Here is a 24,453-nt window from a genome sequence, read left to right as displayed (position 1 = left end):
ACACTGTGCCCTCTTTTGTCCTGCTTTCCCGCAGTTGAAACAGAGGTTTCTATGATTGGTATCCTGACAGTTTGATGCCATGTGGCCTGTTCCCCAGCACTTGTAGCACTATGTGGACCCATCTGATGCGTATTCAACTCAATAAGTCTAACCGCTGCGCGGTGACTAGTAACAACAGTGGCGTTCCTTGTTTTTTGACTACGACAATGATGGCGATGATAGCAATAATAATGATAATATTGGTATTAACAATAAACTGTAAGAAAAAGTTAATATCAGAAAGAAGAAGACTACTTAACAATGTTTCATCTTAAAGAATTATAATATTTAAAAAAATTTTTATTTTCCTTATATGTTGCGTTCTGTTCAACTAATGAACAATAAGCAACCTCCCATGGCCCAATAAAATGAGGATGGTGTATATGACGTATAAATGAGGTGTACAGATTCAGGCCGACCATTCCTGAGATATGTGGCAAATTGGACCCCAACCACCAAAGTACACAGGTATGCACTGTCTAGTATTCACATCCATATAAAAGCAACTAACGTTTTTTAGGATTTTAACTCTAGAACCTTCGATTTTGAAAATTAACTGTTAAATGATATGAGACAAGTTAACTATTAGACCAGCCCAGTAGTACAATTAATTATAATGTCTGAAATCTTTTTAAAATGCATGTATTAATTTCTGATATTATAAATAACCCATATTTAGCAAAATCAATTTGGTAAATTCTAGTACTTAAAAAAATTTAATAGTTAACATAAAAAATTGTACACAGTTTAAAAATATAAAACAGATCACTAATAACAAGTTTCAGTCAGATGAAATATTGGTTTAAGACATCTCTCCCAGGTAAACTCTGGTTTAATTGTTGAATTAAATCCTATATTGTTAATTAGAATTATAAATAAAAAGATCAAAATGTGACTCCCCTACAATATTTTAACTTTTTACACATTATTATTGATCATTAGGAATGACTATCTGTTTATGGTCAGATAGATATGACTTAAGCAATATACTTGAGTAAGTCAAATGTCTTATGAAATCACATAAATTGATATTAATAAACTTGTCAAATTACAAATTAGGCCATGATGCAAGCTGTAGCATGACCTAAGTATTTGAGTTTAAGGTCTTCTTTTTATAAATAATTTCCAAAAAAAAGTAATAAAACTTGATTACTACTTAAGGTTGCGCCTCAGTTTAGACTAATTACTTCATAAAATGTTGGTTTGCGTTGGACTAGCTGGATGAAGGCTCAGTAAATGTTTCAGGCTTTGTAGAAATATTAAAATGAAATTCAAAATTACACAGTTAAATTTGGAAAAGGGAAAAGTAAATTTATTGAAAATTCTTTTGTATGATATAATATATTGATGGGTCATAATGTTTAGGATTGGACATTTCAGTTTTTCTCCAAAGTAACAACTTTAAAGTCAGATCAAGCCTCCAAGAAGTGCATCTGAATATATCTGAAACAAATAGTAGAAATTTGTCCAGTGAACTAATCTAAACAAACTTCACAACTTCATCTATCATCAAGTCAAACCCCAGTAGCATCTCACTAAATCACATCTAGAGTTGTTACTCGGGACCTAGTCTCACCACAGATGACCCCTTGATAGTCAATGAAAGATATTTTAAGGAATACTCCACTGGCTGAACCAAGCAACACCAGAGTTCAGAGAACGCAACGCTCGGGTATGGTGGGCTGCCACTTAAAACATAACGCGATCGGAACCACTGGAATACCCTAACCCCACACACCGAAACAAGATCAATAAAAAATCCAAAATCAAACTGAAGCAAATCATCTACATTTCCACACACAATATAAACTCACTCATGCAGAGTGGTAAACTAAAAATAAAAACCGATGTAATAAGGACTACAAGAAATAAAAAACACTGACCAGAGTGCCATGGAATCTGAAGAATATAGGTTCTATAGAGCCTATATTCTACCTAGACTCTACCTTGTAAGGTAGAGTCTAACCTGGGAAGAGAGTGATGAAAATTGTTCCACAATTTGGAACAGGTTTTTTGGTCAGCCTCAAAATAAAAAACTCAACCATAGAAGGATTCAAGTCCAAATATCATTCAAAAGTACAGGAGTTATGCGCAAAAAACGAACACAATTAAAAGAAGTAAACACAAACGTAATAAAGTCAAAATAGTAACCTAGTTTAGATACCTCGGAGAAATAACAACAATGAGCCTAAACGAAAAAACCTCAATCAAGCAGGTAAACTTGCTAAAGCCCAAAAATTAACCTAGTACAACTACAGTAAAAAATGGCTCTCCGTAAACGCAAAAATGACATAACACAGTTATAAAACCGGAATACAGATATGCAGCAGAAATACTCTTCCACCGAACGAGAACAATCAAATACCGACCGACTCCAGAAAACCGAAAGAAGAATTGGAAAAATCTGCATCAACAAAAAGTAACAGAAAAATGGGCAGTGGTGGATTGTGCCCAACAAATTCTTAGAATCCATCAGCGATTTCAAAACAAGTCCATGTGTAAGAATAAAACGATTTTCTATATTTCGTCTGCTTTGCTTCAATAAAAAACCGATTTTTAAAAGTTTTTATATACTTTTTATTGGCTGTATTTACATTATTTTTTTCAGAATTAAATTCTCTAAAAGTTGTGTTATTAGGTATTTCGAATTTATTAGTCATTTAACAAAGGTATTTTACTAAAACCTTAAAAAAACTCTTCGACACCGAATTTTTTGTTTTACGTCTTCAGGTCGGATATCTTAAAACCTATTGGAGATACAGTTATGGGACCTGTTTTATCCTATTTAGCACTCAAATTATGTAAGAACCCACCAGCTTTACTCCTTAATTTGGTTCCCAAGAATTACAATAGGGCTTCTTTTTGTAAGAAGAGCTGAAATCCGGGCGTAATCTTCGCTAGCGGTAACTCGAAAACAAAGCTTTTCCAGACCTATGTTTATATGAACTTTTTTCATTATTTTCACCAGTAGAACATGTCCTGAAAGTTTTTCAATTTCTTCATGGGACATTCTGTTTATATACAGACACATAAATTACACAGACTATAGGTTACTAAAAATTGTCTTAAGAACGAACTGAAATATATTATTGAAATTTAATGTACATGTGCACGATAACATCTACAAAATAAAAAATATATTTCGTAATATATAAATAATATCTCATTTGTTCAAAAAGCCGTGTGTCCAGCCTCCCATCATCTGAAGCAGTTTACCTCCGGCCTTCTGATCTCAGCTCGGCACGACTGCCAACCAACGAGTATCCTCCCAACCGTCATCAGCCACCATGCTTCACCAGGCGTCAAACCACCGTGAGATTCTGAGTGCAACCAAACGCCGGTCTCAACGACGTAACCTTGGCAGAGGTGCCGTCACTCAATGACCTCTTGAATGTAGCCATAATCTCGTCCCTTCTCATCTCGGCATTCAGGTATTTAATATGCATTACAGCTGTCCGTAGAGTGCCTTTCTTAGCCACCGTCGCACTGGGAACCAAGCCAGGATTTTTCTTTTTTGGAGCGCTCTTCCTCAGACCTTTAGTCTGACTTCCAGGTTCTCTCCCTTAACCTTTCTAACGGACAGGTTATCTTGAGCTAAGGCCTTCCCAACCGACGTCTTAACATTCCTAAGAAGGTCAGCGTAGGTGGCACCCTGTTGACATACCACCATCGTTGCCGTCCTCTGAAACTCCCTTGAGGCCGGTCTGGGTCCCTCATCCGCTAGGAAGATTGTGGCCTCTAAGTTACATCTCCTGAGCCAGTACTCCGAGTCTTCCGAACTGTCAGCCCCAACTTGCCCTCCGTGGTCGCAAACACCATATCATCTTCCTCAACTGCTGCTCGTATTTTGTCCAGGCCCTTCACTAGATCAGTAACCACCTTACTGCCTTCACCCGCCACAACAATCACATAATTATCTCTTCTGCTAAGAAGTTCATCCTCTTCCTCGAGGATGGCCAGTGCGGAGACCTCCCTTATAACTGCACCTGGGGAAAGCTTGCCACTATTTAGTTTCCTCCTCGCCCCAGATGCCTCAGCACACACATGTCCACAACTGACTCCTCTTGTCACTCTGAGATTTCAGGATAAAGATCTTGGCCCTCTGTTATTTCTCCAGCGGGTAGCCGGATTCCTCCGACACTTTTTCATACACAGAACTGGCCATATTTTGTCTACAGCGACTGCAAGTTCCTCTAGTGAGCTCGATCGTTGTAGTTGTTGCAGTAGTTCTAGACCAATCTTAAGCCCAGTGGCAGAGCCCTCCGTCTGTGTAGCCTGCGTCATCTTCACAGGCTGCACCTGAACGTCCCCATATTCTTCCCAGAAAGCTTTAAAGCTTATTAATCGCCGTGCAATTTTTGCCAGCCGATTAACATTCTCCTTTATAACAATCTTAATATTACAACTCTCACAGACTATTTGGGTCTCCAGCCCCCAATTGCAACCAGTAGAAACCTCAGTTGTTCAAGAAATTCTTCCCCCTCTATGGACACCTTACACTCCTCCTCGAGCCTTGCCCCGCCACAGGTAACTTCAAGTCTTCGCCTTCAATAGGAGACACACTACCTAACCTCCGTTTAGCTGAAGGCTCGTCAACCAGGTGGTCCAAGTTCTCACACTCTGTAGGGACTCTCGTAGGGCCTTCTTCGGGTGAATGTGGTCAGGGAGAAGTATGAGGGGGACTTCCCCCTCATACATCTCCCTGCGACCACCTTTACCCGAAGAACTTTCAGACTTTCATCTGGCTGAGACTACCCCACGCCGGGTACTTCGTATAGTCTCTCTGAAAACCTTCCTCCCCGATATCCCTGTCGGACCGAAGAATCACCACGTATATGCGAGGCCACACCTCACGACCCATCACAACGTGGCATTACAGAGCATCTAAGAAAACTTTTATCACAGTAAAAAACAAAGTTAACGAAACAAGTCGAAACAGCTGTGCCCGTGTAAACAAACAGCCGACACAACAAAAAATTTCGTAAGACATGGAGTCCAAATCACTTAAACTTGCTAAAAACAACACAAAAGTGATTTAAAATTGTAAATAAATGAAAAACACAAAGAAACATGTAATTAAATGTCGAAAATAACAAAACTGAACCTACCGTAGCCTACCGTTGCTATGACTAACAGCCTCTAGCAACGGTGAACCAACGACATAAAAGTACTTTAAAATGAAAAATCTATAAAATGACAGCACAAAACAAAACTTTATGAAAAGAACAATACGAACAAACTCACTAACGAACAAATAGGAACAAAATAAAAACAGAAATACATATAAACGTAACACTTGGAGCGAGCTAGCTTAAACGCGACCGACCGTCGCAAGATTCGTGTAACGAAAAGTAAATAAGTATGTTGGCCCGTATTTGGTGTACTGCGTAGACATTGAATTTTGACTCATATATTTAATATTTCTATACATAAGACATTAATATCATCAAATTTTGAAATTGGTCCAACAAATTGTGGAATATTTTCAATTTTAAAAAAGATTTTAGTTTATTTTTGTGGAAGTATCGTAGGTACTTGAAGTTTGGTCCACCAATAATGCTAAACGAGCGTTTAAGACACTGGGGTTTTAACTCGATCTGACTTAGAGATGAGCATATAATTAGTTTGTTTTAGAACTTTTGATGTACATTTCAAAGACTGATTACTATAAACTTATGAATCTGAAAAAATATTCCTCAACATAAATTGTAACTTTTCTTGTACTTCGACTCTGATCTGACAAGGGAATATGGCCGTACCCAAAATAACTGTAATTTAAATTTTGCTTAATACTTCTAAACCGGCTTAATCATTAAGTACCAAATTAGTCCGAAGTATTTCTTTTAATGAGATCCTAATTTTATTAAGTTTTACAGATAGGCGCTACAGATAGGCGAGCAAGGCGGTACCTGATTTCACATTTTATTAGTTTCTCTTTAAAATAATTAAATAGATTTTATATTAAAGCGGAAAATTTTATTTATTAAAGTGGTTCCTTGTAAGGGAATCATAGAACAGTAATTAATTTTTACTCGAGTTAAATATTGCTATGTTCGGCGCCCTCTACCAGCTAATGAAATATCGCGTGAAAATCTAGGACAGGATGAAAAAACCGATTTCAAAGAGGAATGTTCTATAAAAAACGATTTCTAAAATCATTCACTAAATTCGTGATTCACAAAATTCCGCGTATCTGTGTTTCATAATTGATTTAATAGATTTTAAGTAAAAATAATAAAATCTTTAATATTTTAAAACCCAGTGGCGAATTTGTAATAAAAATCTGTCATTCAAAAACGATTATTGGTAATGACATAAATTTACCGAAAAAATGATTTTATTAGAAGAAAAAAGTTAAAAACAAGAAAAAGAGTAATAAAGTATCATTAAAATTAATTTTTTTTTTTTCTCTAAGGGAGAGATTAAATTTGAATTGCTCGGAAAGTTTAATAACATCTTTATTTTAATATATATTTACATCACTGTAAAACGAGATAAAACGAGCGAGCTGGCATGAGCTTCTGTAATGATTCAAAGTATCATACGTAATAAAAATTACGTAATGTATTTATGCTATTATGTTACTGTATGTTTATTTATTAATATTTAATTTTGTAACAGTAAGGTAAATTTGTTAAAAGTAGACAATCACATTTACGTCTCAACGGGTACGTTCAATTTTCATTTAATTTATATAGAAAGGTCCTCTTCAAATGCTTTTAAGATTACATCTAACGTAGAATAAGAGACATTTATATATTGTCATATAAAGGTAACCACCGGCTTAAAAGGTCTGAGTGAAAGTTCTTCAAGCGTTAAGGGTGTTTTTGCTTTTATTACGCCGATTTACCCGTATATGTACATATAAAGATAACGGTAATCTTTAGAGTAACGTAGAAAATATTTCCAATCTTGGAAAAAGGAAAATTTTAAAACTTAAATCCGTTTTAAATTAAATGTATAGTCCCTTTATTAAACTTATAATCGATTTTATACAATAAATGTGTATCTCATGATGAAACATTAAAATTATCTTGTTAGTTTGGGTTTCAAATATATCATCGGAAGATACATTTCTTTTATAAATTATTATAAAACAATCAATTAGAACTTAAAGAAAAATGTACAAATCTGATATTACTTAATTTCTTTTTAATAATCATATCTTAAAATGGAAAGTAATCTATTTTTTATTCAATTTCATTCTCAAAAAAAATCCCTTTCGGCACACCGGAAGGTGGAGGTAGATTTCACCGCTGGTAAGTAGGAAATAAAAAATATTTCCATCTTAAAGTTAAGAAAACCTTCTAATTTACTCAATACGACAATGGTTGCATGTGAAAAAAAGTTTCACATGTTTAGCATACAAGCCTCATCTTCTTACAATTCCAGCAACATTTTGGTGTCATCCCTTGCTGTAAGAGTTGGTCATATCAAAAATTGTTGCAGACAAACGTTTTAGATAATGTTTAGAGGACTAACGACCACTTTAAACCGATTCGATACTGTGCCTATTAAGGGAGGTATGCTTTTTGTCTTCGAAACCCCATTTTTTCCACCCCCCGTGAGCCAGTGGTTGGTTATATCATATATCAAAAGACTTTACGTTGATTAGTTTTAGGCTCTTATCTAAAGAATAGTAGGAACTTTAAACGAATTCGATATATTACTTAATAAGAAAGTTATAGCGATATTTTGTGTTTTCTACAAAGCCCACATTTCTACCCCAATGGTTCGATTTTGTCCATTAACGAACTCGACCGAGATTTTTGGTCGTTATATTTTATGTATCGATTTGAAAGTGACTGGCACAAAATTACGGCAGTTATCGTGTCCACAATATATATATATATATATATAAACTTTTGTACTGGCGGTGGTTTTGTGATCTGAAGGATGTGAAACACAAAGATACGTCGAAATTCGACGGAAGTCGTATCATGGTACCTATTACAATAGGTAGCTTTCTTATGAAATCTACCCAAAAAAAATCATTTAAATTTTTTAAGCGTTTATAAAAAAAACTTGTAAAATTATTATTTTTTTACTTGCTCATGAGGAACGTAATATACATAGGTGGTACGCTCGTTTTTTTGTAACAAAATATTTTTGATTATACCAATTTAATGTAGATTTTATAACTTAGATAACAAACGATTTATCTGAATTGTGCGAGTGACAAATTGAAATATATAATGATTTTAAGAAAACAATGTGACGGATGGTGACGCTATTTTTTCAGAAAGCCGAAAAATCAAGCGGAAGTTATTAGGTAGGATATCAAGTAAACATGCTTGTAGAATATATTTTCAATTGTGTTTGTGGGAAGGAACTATGGATAGTCAGAGAAAAGAAACGAAACCTTTAAAACAATGTACGTAATTAGTAGGATGATCATGTTGATTTCTTGGGCAACAAGATCAAACCGTACTGTTTCGCTTTGAAGTGGCTTGCTTATTTAATCATTTAATTTTGGTATCATTATTAAATATTTATTACGCCTATGTGTATTCGATTTATTATAAATATAATTTATATCTTAGAGTTATTTGAAAAAAATCAGAAAGTATTCAGGATAAAACAATGGGCTACCCAATATTTTTTTAGGGTAAATAAATATGATTCATGTTAATCGATTTTTAAAAAATGAATAGTTATGACAATCTTAACTGATTGTACTCGTATTTATAAATAATGCAACGTTTGTTAAAAATTCATTCCTAAAGAAAAAAATATTCACGTGTATAAATAACTATTTTCGCGTTATACTGCATAAAAATTCAGCCTGTTAGAAAATACCTTATTTACACTTCAGTTTAAGTTTTTAAATTACCTAATGATCTAAAGGAGTTTTGAATGTTGTTTCGACAAATACAAGTCACGAATTAGGTCGCTTAGTTCTGCTTTTGTGATGAGGTGAGGTGAGGTTCAGTATTTTATTCTTCTAGAATGTAATTAACATCGATTGACGTTGAGGATTCATCGGTTTAGCCTTCTGGAGAATCAGAAATTTCTTTCCAAAAAGTTGGAGCGATCGAAATTGGTAAATCAACAGCATGAAGCACTGATAACAGCTGAACGAAGTTTGGTTATGCAATACAGCTTTTATTGTTTGAGTTTAAACCAGTAACATTTGTTAAGTTAGAATAGCAGTCATCATAATGGTTAGTAGACTCACGCCAAATCATAGGTACGACAAAAGGAAAATTTTTACCTTTTAACCACTGGGTTAGTTTAACGTAGCACGTTATGCGTGCTACATGTGGAGCCCAGGATTTATCTTTGTCTTTCAAGGGACAGTGAAAATAATGTTTGTAAGCAGTTTTCAGCAGATTCAATACTGGTTTTCGTTGATTTTTCGTGGTAAATTTTCCGCAAACATAACAAAAAATATTTGGAGAATTTTTACTAGGTCGATTTTTATTTATTGTAAAATTCACAATGTTTTAATGAATGAAAGTAATCTGAACTATTTTAGAAATATAGCTTGTCCAAGCCGAATTGGCACAGATCTGATCTAGGTGATGGTTACCTAGCTAGCGTGGGGCTATAGCATGCTACCCTTTACAGTAGCGATCGAAGTTTTGGGAAAATTTAGTACTTTTTAACCGGATCCGAATTTTCAGACGAAAATCGCAAATATTTCAAAAACGGTAGGTCCTAGCGCTCTGAAATATTTTTTTTTTATCCCCATCGATGATGTATCCGCTCCCAGTGGTACCCCTCGGATGATAATATTTTCCAAGTACCCCCGGGACGCCGTTTGGAAATTGGAGACGGGTTGCCACCGTAATATCTCTGCAGCCGTTCGTCTGATTTCGACGATTGAAACGGCGTATGTATCAGCATGTCAAGCGCTAACTGTTTAATGCATCTGGTACACTATTGATGGACCGGATCTTGATTATCCGGAAATTAAATCGTTTAGCCCTATGTTTGATTGCACTCACCCACCGTAAAACGTACCAATCCGATATTTCGCTAAATACGCTCAAACCTATGCACAGCTGTAAAGTAAAAACTTATGAAGACTAAAAAGTAAAAAATAAAAAATATGTAAAAAAATTGAAACGCCACTCTTAAATTAAATGCACTAAAAGGTAAAAATAATTTTAGGATGGTATCTAAGACAACAAGTTTAGATGGTGATATGTGTGATTATGTGAAAGTCATAATACAAAAAGTCAAATACAAAAGTAAAAAACTACAAAGTTGCCTAATATTTAGCACTTCACTCCCTACCGCATGTTTTCGTCTTCGTTTGACGATTCCGATGAACTCTCGCTTCCCAAACTGATGATGACACGTCCAATTTGTTGTTCCAGAGCTTCTTGCAGCTTTTGATACTCATCTTCGTTTTTTTAACGTGTTCGCAACATTTTATCCAGTTCTCGACTGAGAGTTATGCGAACTTTTTATGACAAATTTCCATTGTTGCAGCTGTCTTAAATTGTACATTTTCGGCTGCGACCAGGTTTTTCACCCATATCATATCGATGGAATTCAAATCGCGATGATATGGGGGTAGGCGTATAACAGGGAACCCGACTTCCTCCAATATCTCATCTATTTATTACGTTTTCAGATGATCTTTACTTTTTTTTTTATTGTCTCATACAACTGAACTTTCGTCAAATTTTCATGGAATGGTAAGCTGTTAGTCCGCAGACAGTCAATCATTAGTTGTTTTGTTGATGCTGAATTCGGTGCTCGGCTTTCTTCAGCATTGTGATAAGAGGCATTATTTAAAATAATGACACTATTTACTGGCAAGTTAGGCATTAATTTTTCTCTTATTTATTTTAAAAACATGTTGCAGTTATCTGAGAATGATAATCAGCTGAGGAAGTTTTGGCTTTCCGTACTGTCAAGCAGTCGGGAACGAATCCCATTTCAAACTATCGGCATGGATAATTATTATCCTTTCTCATTTTAAAATTGGCACAGCAAAATACTCGGGCGCATTTGAAGGTTGTTAACATTTCTGTTGGCAATGAGAACTTAAAATATAAGTCTCATTGACGTAGACGATTGGTCTTCCTTCAACTACATCTACGTCTTCAACTTTATTCAAATAACAAACCGATTGTACTAAATATCATGTTTTTCAATAAGAGTTGCCCTGTTATTTCTGATTCTCTTCCATTTGAAGTCCATGGTTAACAAAAATGTCTGTATGCTACTCTTTCGTCCATTAAATACCCCATTACTTTTTAGTTTTGAGGTAAGTTTACTTAGAGAAGGCAAGCAGCCCTTGTTTAAGTAACATTTTAACACTACGTCGTATGGTATTCCGTTCAAACTGTCCGGGTTTGTCACTTCCTTTTTGCGTTTTATTCCTTTGCGAGGAGAACTGAATTCTTTTCCGAAGCTATTTCGCCAGTAATTCGTTAAATTGTTCTTTAAGACTCATGTGGCATACGCAACACGTTCTACAACTATTTTAGTGTCTGCAACAAATATTCCAACTGCAGCTTCTGTCATGTAATTAAAAAAGTCTTTTATTATGTCTTTTCCACGTAAATTAGACATAATATGCAAAATAATAAAATTAATTCACTACCATAAGAATGAGCTGACATAAATTTACTATTTAATGCGAGTAAATTACTTTTAAAACTTCACATAAGACTTCTACTTCCAAGAATTGAAACTCAAAGAACGCTATAATCGGACGATAACCTTGCTCTTTGGATACGCGCAGTTAACTGGACAAGTTTTAACTGCAAATACAGTATAAATTAGAACGGAATCATTTACAAAAATAAGTTAGTGTCTGAATGAATCAGGGAACGGTTTGTATAAATAGAGATTTAATGTTTCATTTGAATTTTTAGAATGACACATCGTTCGGTTATTATTTACACAAACCTGAATAAAGAAATTTTTGTTATGTGTGACTCATAGCCTAGGCTAGCGTACGGTTGTTCGCCACTCCCAGAACAAAGAGCGAAGAGTGTAGCATAAACAGTAGACATCCATCGTGTGGTTATTAGGCTTGGGTATTTTATACAGTTTTAAAACTGTAAATAAATACAATTGAGGCTAAACAATAATCAGTAACAGCCGATTAGTCTGCATAATATTACATAACATACCCCTATTTCAGTATCTAATAAAGAAATAAATGATTAATTTAATAATATATAAACTGAGGATTAAATAAGTAACTAAAAATACAAGATGTGAATTTGTCTTTAATCGAGTAGTATTATAACCCATCGGGTTGGTCTAGTGGTTAACGCGTCTTCCCAAATCAGCTGATTTGGAAGTCGAGAGTTACAGCGTTCAAGTCCTAGTAAAGCCAGTTATTTTTACACGAATTTGAATATTAGATCGTGGATACCAGTGTTATTTGGTGGTTGGGTTTCAATTAACCACACATCTCAGGAATGGTCGAACTGAGAATGTACAAGACTCCACTTCATTTACACTCGTACATATCATCCTCATTCATCCTCTGAAGAATTATCTAAACGGTAGTTTCCGGAGGCTAAACAGGAAAAAGAAAGCTATACTTAATTATAAAAATAATTAAGTTTTAATTTATATCTACTTAATTACTTAAAATAATTCATAACATTTTTTACTATGGAGTGCAATAAAACACAGCCCGAAACACAACACACACACACATACACACCCACACACACACCCACACCCACACACACACACACACACACACACACACACACACACACACACACACACACACGCACACACACGCACGCACACTACACACACACACCCACACACACACACACACACACACACACACAGACACACACACACATATATATATATATATATATATATACAGACCTAAACAAACCTTGATGTTCAATAAAATAATATCAAAAGTTGTTCTGACATCACTTATGAAATAATCTTTATAATATGTGTGTGATAAACCACAAGCACAACTAAAGGACACAGCAAGTCATGCCAAGAGCTGAACTCATACTGAACTCATACGAAAGATGGAACAAATAAATTTAAGGGTTTGTAACTTATGAACGTTACGTAACGGGTTGTTTCGGAATACATATTAAGATTCGGCATATAAAATACGCTAAAGAAAACCTATTCCCTTTTTTAGTTCCAAATTTTATGATGACCAGTGATGTTATTTAGATAATTATCTAATGATTTTGAAGTGCATTTGTCATACAATAGTAATCACTGGTTTAAAAGATCTGAGTGAAAGTTCAAGCGTTAAGGGTGTTTTTGTTTTTAGATAATTTTTAAATTATCTAAATAATCAATGATAATTCTTTGAATGAATTATCATTGATATTATTAAATTGATTATCAGTCTATTTAAAATGTAAAGTCTTCATTTTACAAAATCAATATTTCTTTGTTATGAAGTTTTCAATAATACTAATTTGATACATCTGAAGTTTTTAATATTAATTTAATTTGTTCATATTTAAAATGTGTTTAGCAATTAATTGTTTAAAATTATAATTTTATTGTGTACAGATTTTAATCTTTTTTTTTTTTTTACGGGCATCGACTGCTAAGGTCATTAGCCCTCGTCACATTCTTTAAAAGAAATTATTATCTCCATCAGGATCGTCATATGTAAGGGTGTAAAGGGCCCTTACATTTTATTTAAAAACACAAACTTCACAATTAACATTAAAACATGAAAGACAAGGACAATCACAAACACTTACGGGTGTAAAGGGCCCCAATATTAAAATTTGAGATAGGTTCTCAAAAGACCATGAACTTAACATTAAAATTAAATTAATCAATACCATATCTTTCTTTCTTCTACGATGTCTCGTTTATAGTTTGCTTAAGCACCCACGGGGCGACCAGAACCGCCGTTGAGCAGTATATCAGTCGTGCCAGGGTGCCGTGGCAGTTGAATCCTTCTTATATCAGGCCATAGGCATGCACAGCGCACACCCATAGCCTCGCGCCCTCAATCCACCCTTGAGGGTCCCCCATGCCATCATCGGACACACCCCGACTCACTGCTCTCGAATGCAGGTGAGCCAAAATGGCCTAGGCAAGAGGGCTACCTCCCGTCACTATACGTGCCACGCTTCGAGACTCCCTTATATGTATATATAAAACCACCGCTTAGAGTATCTTTTACCACAGCTTTAAAACTTCCATTTTATAGACTTTTAAGAAGTCCACTGGCGTGTAAAAATGCAACTATATTTTCTTCATTTCCATTATCCAGATCAGCACTAATATTATTTGTAAGACGGAACCTCTTTCTGAGGTCCTCATATATGGTACACTCTTCTATTAGATGCTTGATTGTCAGTGTTTTATTACAAACACCGCACATTGGTCTCACTTCGCCGGTTAACAAATATAAATTTGTTAATCGCGTGTGACCGATTCTAAGTCTGGTCACCGCTACTTGTTCACGGCGAGTCAACTTAAAGTCGCTTTTCCATTTATAAGGAGAAGTTTTAACCGAGTTTAATTTTGTATTTAAACTCCTCCATTCAGCGTTCCACTTGTTTCTTACTATGTTGGTTAGACGGTTTTTAACATCTGCCACTCTTACAGGAAATGCATCCAAGTCATCGCAGACTGTTGCCTTTCTGGCAGCTTCGTCTGCGATTTCATTACCTATAATACCAGCATGCCCCGGAGTCCATACAAATACGCATCGCTGTCCTCGTTGTTTTAGTACGTATAAAATGGACAGGATGTTTGCAATTAGGACATCCTTAATGTTCTTGTTCCGAATTGCAACGAGTGCACTTAATGAATCGGAACATATTAGCACTCTCTCTTCGCAATAGTGTTCGGTGTAGCGAAGAGCTTGCTGAATTGCAGTGAGTTCTGCCGTGTAGACACTGGCCACATCTGGCAGTCTCCAAAAGTGGGCTTCTTCATTTACATATATCGAGCATCCAACACCATGTTCGGTTTTAGAACCGTCAGTATAAATTCTAATATGTTCTTCGTAATTACTGACGGTTGCCAAAAATTCCTGATGGATGATCACTGCTGGTTTCTTTTTTATTTCTCCTTGAGAGAGATCCAAACTTATATTTACCGCTGGCAAGAGCCATGGCGGTATTTCTCTAGTAGAAATTGCTAGAGTCTCTGGTATAGCAATTTCATATTTTCTTCTTAATTCGTGGTACCTAATTCCGGCTGGTCTGGAATAGGTAGCACGACGTTCGTATAATGCAGCCATGGGATGATTCGTAAACAGTTTATTATTTATATGAGCAGGGAAAGCCCATATATTTGCTGCATATCTTAACAAGAGGATCTCTCTTCTATAATGTAGTGGCATTATTCCGGCTTCAGACATCAGACTAGCCGCCGGACTTGTGCGGAAAGCACCTGTTGCGTATCTTATTCCGCTATTATGAACAACGTCTAACTTTCTTAAGTGCGACTTTCTAGCGGATAAATATACGATACATCCGTAGTCTAGTTTAGATTGAACCAATGCTTTATACAATCTCAATAATGTCTCTTTTCCTGAGCCCCAATTTAAGTTCGATAAACATTTTATAATGTTTAGGGCTCTTTTGCATCTATCACTCAAGTCCTGTATATGTAATCCCCATGTAAGGGATTTATCCAATACTAGTCCTAAATACCTTACGCTGTCTTTATATTGTATTGGATTATCATCAATTATCAACGCAGGACTTTGATGAGGAATTCTCTTCCTACAAAAGTGTACACAGCACGTTTTTTCTGGTGAGAATTGGAATCCATTATTCCTTGCTACTTCATTTAGAGCATTGATCGCTCGTTGCAATTTGTACCTCACCATAGCAGTCTTTTTGCTGGCATATACGATTGCCAGATCATCAACATAGACGCTTTTGCTGATTTCTACTGGAATGGCTAATATCAATTTATTAATGGCAATGGTAAACAAGGTACCGCTCAACGGCGAACCTTGCGGTATGCCATTTTCCAAAATTCTTTCACATGAATATTCATTGTTGACGTGTACTTGGAAGGTACGGTCATTCATGTAGTTGCTGAGCAGTATAGGCAGATTGCCACGAATGCCCCATTCATGTAACTGGAGCATTATACCATGACGCCAGGTCATATCGAAAGCCTTCTGAAGATCAAAGAAGACTCCGACACATTGTTTCCTTGTAATAAAGCTGTTATATATAATGTCCTCTAAGCTGATCATTTGATCAGTGGTAGAATGGTATTGTCGAAAACCTGCTTGATACGGTGATATCAGGTTTTCTTTTTCCAAAACCCAGACGAGTCGATTATCATCATCGATCATTTTTTCCAATATTTTCCCCATAGCACACGTCAAAGAAATAGGACGGTAGCTATTGGGGTCTGTTAAATTTTTATTTTTCTTTGGTACTGGAACAACATGAGCTTTTTTCCACTGCTGCGGGTACGTTCCATCCCGCCATATTTTATTATAAAGTTCTAATAATCTACACTTTGCAGTGGTATTCAGCTGCCTGATCATATTATAATGGATTTCATCCGGACCAGCAGCTGTGTTACCTGATTTTTCCAACGCTTTCGCGAATTCTTCCATTTTAAATGGTACATTATATGAGTAATTATACTCAGTTCTAAAATTTAGTAGACCTTCGAGTTCTTCTTTTTTGGTTCGAAAACCTTCCTCGTAGTTGGCCGTTTTGCTGGCCTTTTCGAAGTGATTGGATAACAGCTCTGCAATTTCATATGGAGTATCTTTTATTTCATCTTCATCTTGAAGGCTAGTTATGGGAGCAAAATCATTACGCCCACAAATCGCCTTCACTTTCCTCCAAACATCTGATGCAGTAGTAGTTTTGTCAATGGATGACACGTATTTCTGCCAGGATCGTTTTTTCGAATCTATCATAAGACGTTTTGCATACGCCCTGTATTTCTTAAAGGCAACAAGATTTTCTATACTAGGACGCTTCTTAAAGGCATTATATACGCCCTTTTCTTTCTTTTTATAGCTTCACTTATTTCATCGTTCCACCATGGAACGGGTTTCTTTGTAAGTTTCCCAGATGTTTTGGGAATATATGTCGATGCCGACTTAATTATTGCATTTGTTATGGCGTCGACATCGTCTCCGATAACTCCAGTTGTTTCCGGGAGTATCGTTCTAGCTGTGAAGCTCGTCCAGTCTGCCTTTTCAAATAACCATCTTTTAGGGATGGGATATATTGTTCTTGTAACTTCAGTTACAATTTGCACCGGGAAATGATCGCTTCCATGCAGATCGTCTATGACATGGAAGCTGTACCTTGGTGCTATCGATCCGCTTATAAGTGCAAGATCTATACAGGACGTCGATCCATCTCTGGCATTGAAAAAGGTTCCTGATCCGTCGTTTAAAATAATAAGTTCTGAATTCATCAGGAACCCTTCCAGTTCTCTTCCACGGGGATCTACTCGATCCGATCCCCAGAGAGAATTATGAGCGTTAAAGTCACCCACCAGTAAAACAGGTGGGGGAAGCTCGGAAATTAGTCTTTCTATGTCATCCTTATTCCAATCGTAATTCGGTAAGTATATGCTGCACACAGTGATCTTAAGCGGTCGCTTCATTCTAACGGCGACCGCTTGTAGGTTGGTGTTTAGAACAACCGCTTCGGTGGTAGCTTTAGTCGATGTTAATATAGCTACTCCACCTCTAACTCTTATATTTGGCGGTTGATCTCGCCGAAATATATTGAATCCTTTTAATTTAAAATTTTCATTTCGGCGGAAATGTGTTTCTGGCAGACATATACAGATCGGGTCTACATCATGTACCAAGCGTTGGAGCTCATGGATGTTTGAAAAACATCCATTGATGTTCCACTGTACTATCGACTCACTAATTTTTAATTAAATTATTGTCTGGGTTTTCCTTTCGGCCATCCCTTTTTCCTTTTCTTCTCCATCCTACGAACAGCATCGTGTTCACGGATCGGCACCGGTTTTAGGCGCCGATTGAGAGGCGGCAACCTGGCCGCTCCCCAACACGGGGGTCGCACCGGTCACCGCCTGTGGGAGGGGGGACACTCGCCCCCCCTGTGTGATTTTTTGTGGCCTCTGAGGCTTAGAGGCCACTTCAGTTACAGGAGGCTTGGGAGCCTCCATAACAGACTCTGTAGGTATCACCTTTTTCTTTTCATCAAGAATCTCGCTGAGACGGACTTGACATTCTGGTTTGGTGTCCGTTTTCTTTTCTGGAGGAGCAACTTTCACTTTTATCGACTTATCTTCAGCAGGCTGTACCACTATCTTTGGCTTAACAAATTCTTTATTGCCAAAAGGTTTCATCTTGTTTTCGATGATCCTCTCAATCATGTTAGCCAAAGTAGGCGCAAGTTTATTTATAATTTGAGCCTCATCTACAGCAATCGGAGCAGGAGCAGAACAGTAGCCGCAGCCTGAGTATAAGATGTTATTGCTCTAGGCTTACGGGCGTTAACTATCTTCTTTGCATCGAAGTAGCTGACTTTTTGCAGGGTTTTTACTTCCTGCACAGCTACTTCATCTTTGTAGACAGGACAATTCCTTGATCTACAAGAATGCGCTCCTTTGCAATTAATACATGTAGGAGGCTCTTTAAACGGCTCTCCCTCATGCACCTCTTCACCGCACACGCATATTTGCGGTCTTTCGCATCTAAGAGCGGTGTGGCCAAAGCGTTGGCACTTGAAGCACCTCATTGGCTGTGGGACAAATGCCCGCACATCCAAACGGTGAATCCCCCCTCTTATCTTTTCTGGCAAAGTAGGCCGGTTGAAAGTGAGGACATGAGAAGCTGAGGGTAAGACCTCACCGTTCCTTCTCATGTTCAATCGACGGCACTCTATTACTCCTTGTGCTGCCAGTTCCTCTACAATCTCTTGCTCCGAACAATTTAAAAGATCCCGACAGACCACAACACCCCTTGAGGTGTTGAGCGTGCCGTGGGGATCAACACGTACTGCTAGCTCTCCAATTTTCTTCAGTCCTAGAATCTTCTGAGACTGTATATCATTAACAGTCTCTAAATGAAGTCCCGTAAAATTTTTTCTTATTTCTTTAACAGGGCTTCCAGCACATTTGTTTATTTCTCGAGCGATGAGGAAAGGAGTCACCCTCGAGAAATTACCTTCTACCTTCGTAATAACCAAATACTTTGGTTTTGGGATGCTGCTCTTGAAAAAAGTTTTCTGCAAGCTTTTCCTAGCCTCAATCACACTCCTCTTAATCTCCGTACTCTTTCGGCGTTTCGCTTCAGGCGAAACAGCCGGCTCTAAACGAGGGTGTTTACGTGAACCCTCTGCCACGTTTAATTGTTCAGTTTCCATGAACAAATAATCCCTTCTGTAGTAAGGCTAGCCGCCGGGGTACACCCCCACTCCAGGGCTACCAACCCTGGAGGTCCGTTCCGGTACTCCGGTGGAACCGGCATATGTCCTGGCAGAGAGCGGGTGCGCAGTCTCTTCACTGACTCCAGGCCCCTACACACCGAAGCTTTCAGGGCTCCCATGCTCCGAACATGGGCACCTTAACTACATGCTTGCCATCGCGGGGGGCATGTGGACGACGAAAGGTCTCCGTTACACCTGCAAATAACTTTGACCGTGGCCGCCACATCGCCAGCTCTAACGGCGGTATTAATCCATTTCCGTAATCGTTAATAATGTCGTATCTGCAGGTGGCCGTAAAGTCCAGTCCTGTAATTCGGCCTATAGATGTAAATCGACCGAAAAAAGTATATCCGAGAAACAACACTCGGAACCCCGTTAGCCAGCTATATGTGATGTACAAAGGTACAGCTGTTGCCGCCCTGGACGTGGAACATAGATGTTGTGTTCCGGACGTGGGGATTATCTACCTCAGGGCGATTTTAATCTTTTTATTTTCTTTACGTAATTGTACAACTATTACTTCACATAATTATTGTTACTTATTGTTAAATATAGACGGTAATACTTTTTTTTATTAGTGATTTTGTATTTTTAATGATATTCAGATCAAGGTTTTCATGATTTTCCTTGATTCTTCCAGGGAAAGGCTAGAGCTTGGAAGTAGTTCCTTTGTGTTATTCCATGAATAACAAAAAATCTAAAGTTTCTGAAGATATCTATAAAATGTGTAATTATGCTAGGCTGTGAATACAATTTTTATTTAACTAGAATCAAAGTCTAATGTAAATTAAAATGTAACAATAATTATTTAAGTATACAACAAATTTACTACAATTTGGAAAAAAACCACTTCAAATCGATAAATATAGTAGTAATAGGAGTATGGACTTTAAATCAATTAAACAATAGTTTAAAGTTAGTAGGAAACAAAAGGAATAGAAAAAGAGACTACATTTTGTTATTTAAGGAAAAAAATGCTGTTTGAAGAAAAATAATGTTTAATGGATGACATTAAGTACAGATCAATTAAAAAAAAAAATTAATTGAAGTAAGAAAAGAATCGAAATCAGTGCATTCGTCCCTGAATAAACTATGCACATAGTTAAAAAAATTACGAAAAACAAGTTAATTATTCGCCAGTATTGGCGTTGAACTGGCCCTATATGGATTCAAAATACTGTGGAACCACTCTCTAACAAATTTAAAAAAAAATCATAATATCCGTCATTCCTATGAAACAAGGTCCCTTTGTAGAAATGTAAGTAAACGCAGTAAAGAATGCTTTTGATATTCTTTCGGTACTGGCCAAGTATTGGTGCCCATTTCCAACCAAATTCTATGTGAGCTATTTGGCAATATCCTATATCAAGTAATATTAAAATCGTTTAGATTTTGGTATCACTTGATACCAGTCACTCTGCAATAAAAAATTATGCGTGATTATATAAGATCGAAATCAGAACTCCCTCTTTTTGAAGTCTGTTAATAAACGTTAAAAGTTTCATATTATCCCGACCTCCGTGGCGAAGTGTTAGCGTATCACCCTTTCATTCGGAGGTCCTGGGCTCGACTCCCGGTCAGGCATGACATTTTACATACGCTACAAATTCTCATTCTCATAGGGCAAAATTACAAAAGCAGTTGATGCCCGTCATCTCAGAAAAAAGAAATTACCCGTGCGAGTTACCTGTCCACCATCTATCGCGTCCCCAAGTGGCGGATAGGAGGATGCTCGGAAGATACGCCGGGTAGGTGGGAAATAAAATACCACCAGTGGATCAAAACTGGTAACCGGTAAGCATGTTAGCAGTTCACCTGCCGTGTGTAGCCTCCAATCATTAGAAGCAAAGTCGCAGGTGTGCCAGTTAATGAGTCTGCAACTGGTACACTGACTCCTTCTGGGGAAGTGAACAGTTGCCTCTCTTCAGTCGCTTGGTGAGCAGCAACCTGAACCATCAATATTGTAGGTAACGTTGTATCTGATGTTCAGGTGCCCGTCACTACAACCCGGGGTTGGAAGTAGACAATAGAAATACATTTTTAAGTGGACAACGGAAATACGAGTTATATAAGAAATATCTTCCTTTAACTTCTACCTCCAAATGACAAGAATGGAAACAGATATGAGACCATACAGGGTTGAACTGCACCACTTCATGGTTGAGCGTTTCCTTGAGCTGTAGGGTAAAACGGTCCAAAACATCTTGTACAAACGCAGGTCCCTTTTTACATCGCGTAGGGTTCCTGTGGATATTGTTACAACGATCAGGTTAGAAGTTTCGAGGGAGTTCGGTTTTCTCTCCAGTCCATCTTCTGATGCGGTGGAAGAAAACCCAGTTCCCCCCAATCTTATAGCTCAGCTTTTGCGGAAAATTGGCTTTGCTATGGTGGAATGGATTTGACATTAAGACCAAGGATCCCTAAGCTGTGTGCAAAAAGTGGCACGAAAATCATGATCGATCACGTCAATCAGCTTTTACCTAAGAAAGTTAAACACGTGGCAACAATCCAAGGGCTTCACGATCTGGTCTACGTCGGTGCTCTCACGGTGGCGGTTGCAAATAGCCAGCAAGTTGGTGGAGTTGCGAAGTGAGATAGACCTAGGATGCCGGCTTGGAAGCCGGCTTTGACTAAGAAAGTTAACAAGCTGTGGAGCTAAAAAATTGGTCATGTGACCACATTCGTGACAGCTCAAAAACCCAGCTAGAAGGTGCGACCTGCTGCTGAGACCATTGTCAACGTCTATAGGAGCCCGGAGAACAACTCGATTGCTGAAATCCTAGATTTATCGATGCAACTCCTCGCGGAAAATTTTTTCAGCTATGCAGTAGTTTCTACAGTATGCCCTGCCTGTTTGAGGCCGGCTGTGAGTAAGGGTTTATACCGGGTAAAAAAAGACCGTGGTTTAACGACGACAACAAAAACCATTCAGTTCGAAAACTGAATATGGTGTTGGAACTTTAAATGGAGAAGCTCATGCGTGGAAACTGTCAGTTGTGGCTGATGTTTATAAGGTAGAAGTCATTTTTATACAGCAACCTCTTCGCTATATAGAACATTTCTGCGAAGAAAGAGTGCTTAAATATTCCGACTCTTTAAGCGCACCACAATTACTATTCGGAACAAGAACATTGAGGATGTCTGTATCGCAAGCATCCTGTCTATTCTACTTGTATTAAACCGAATTGGACAGCGATGCGTATTTATATGGCCTCCAGGGCATACTGGTATTACAGAAAATGAAAGTACAGGCGAAGCTGCCAGAAAGGGAACATTTTGTGAGAACATGCACATGATTCCTATTCGAGTTGCAGACGTTAAAAAATCGTCTACCGTTAAAACAGTGACTATCAGAACCACGTGGAGTAATGATTGTAGAAGATTAAATACGAAACCGAATGGAATTAAAATTACTCTATATAAATGGAAGAGCGACGCGAAACTGACTTTCCGGGAACAGGTGACGGTGACACTTGAATCGACCACATGCGAATAACAGACTCGTATTTGTTAACCGGAGAAGAAAGAACAATGTGCAGTGTATATGACAAAACATTCAGTTAAGCATCTCCCGGAAGAATATGTACTAAAACTTCAGAAAGAGGCACGGATTAACAAATAATTTTGTTGTTGATTAGAAAATAGCAAAGAAGAAATAATAGTTGCTTACCTACATTCCAGCGGATAACCGTTTGTAACAAGCATTCAACGGAAGTCACTATGTTATGTTGACCGAGAATCGCATATTCGAGGGCTTTTTGCACCTGAATGTAGAGTTCTCACAATATGCAATCTTACTTAGAAAGAGTGTTTAATATTTTCGTCTTAATCTGTGTGTTTTATGTAAATGCCAGGGCCCTTTGCAAGCTGTATGTGTTATGTATCTGTTTTATTTAAGTATCTCAGTAGTAATTATATTTTTGTGTTTTCATTAAAATATAAAGGCCCTATACACCCTTTCCAACGATCCTATGGTTATTTTATACTTTTTTTTTAAAGAATATTACGAAGCTGATGACTAGAAGTCGATGGCCGTACAATTCAATTAAAGGAAAAATAATATACTCATATTGGAAATCAAATTTAGAAATGCTTTTATTTAATACCTCACTTGATAAGATACAAACAATTTGTGTTTTTAGATTTGAAAAAAAATAAATTGGCAAGTTCTTCCTTTTTTATCCGCGTTTTACTTAACTCGTTAAAACGTACATATTAACCTCTTTTTAGAATAGCAGGTTAAAACGTGCATACTTTTAATCCGTCAGATGTGAAATATGTTCTTTTTATCAGACTACAATTATTATTACAGTATTATGAAATCTTAAACTAGCGTAAAAATTTCTATTCCAGTTTCTGTTTCAATGAATTTTTATTGCGTTTGCATATATGAATTTCATTGTTGTCGCCGAGACTTAACGCATATGTAAGTCGCATAGGTAGGTGTATTTAAATATACAAAATTTTTAATCTTACTGACTTGATAACCTAGTACCTTGTAGTGTGTAAATCATGCGCTTTATTATTCTAAATTATTTTGGTTGCTCATTAAGTTAATTAACTTTATTTTTTATTTTAGATATCTTTAACAAATTTTTTCTACTTTTATTGTGTAAAGTATTAATAAGTATGCCTTTTGTAAATTTTATTGACCTCTAACTTTAATTGCTAAATGTTTTAAACTTTTGACAATAAAACAATGTGTAAAGTTGTTATTTTGAATAATGCTCACTCACCTCTAATAATGTACTGATGCAGGAAGTTTGTGTTACAAGCAAGCGGCTGCAAATGAAGCTTGAGATTTGGGAGCTATGAGCAAATACGTAGAAAGAGTTTCAACATCACGAACTTTGCTATGTTCAATACTATATGAAATATAAATAACTACGCAGTTTGTGACTTTATTTAAATAAATTGATATTGTTTATATAAATAAATTGATGATAGCAGGCAGTATTGTAAAATATTATAATTACTAAAATCATAAAAGGTAATCGAGATAATAAAAAAAAGAAAAGATAAATTACATTGTTTAAAATTTATATTTTGAAAATTTACTGGCTCGTTCTTTTTT

The 24,453-nt window shown here is 36.8% G+C and overlaps 1 protein-coding gene across 1 annotated transcript in view; it reads right to left on the bottom strand.

The window, feature by feature from the left end:
- The window catches only part of LOC142321765 (natterin-4-like), a 77,260-nt gene extending 53,094 nt beyond the window's left edge, over positions 1 to 24,166 (bottom strand). Inside the window, exon 1 of the mRNA XM_075360134.1 lies at positions 24,116 to 24,166. The gene's annotated coding sequence lies outside the window, so the exon portion shown is untranslated. The remainder of the gene's footprint in view (positions 1 to 24,115) is intronic.
- Positions 24,167 to 24,453: the final 287 nt, after the last annotated feature.

Source organism: Lycorma delicatula, chromosome 3, assembly GCF_047948215.1.
Source record: "Lycorma delicatula isolate Av1 chromosome 3, ASM4794821v1, whole genome shotgun sequence".
Lineage (NCBI taxonomy): Eukaryota > Metazoa > Arthropoda > Insecta > Hemiptera > Fulgoridae > Lycorma > Lycorma delicatula.
Note: the sequence above shows the minus strand (reverse complement) of the source record. Positions and strands in the feature narration are given on the sequence as shown.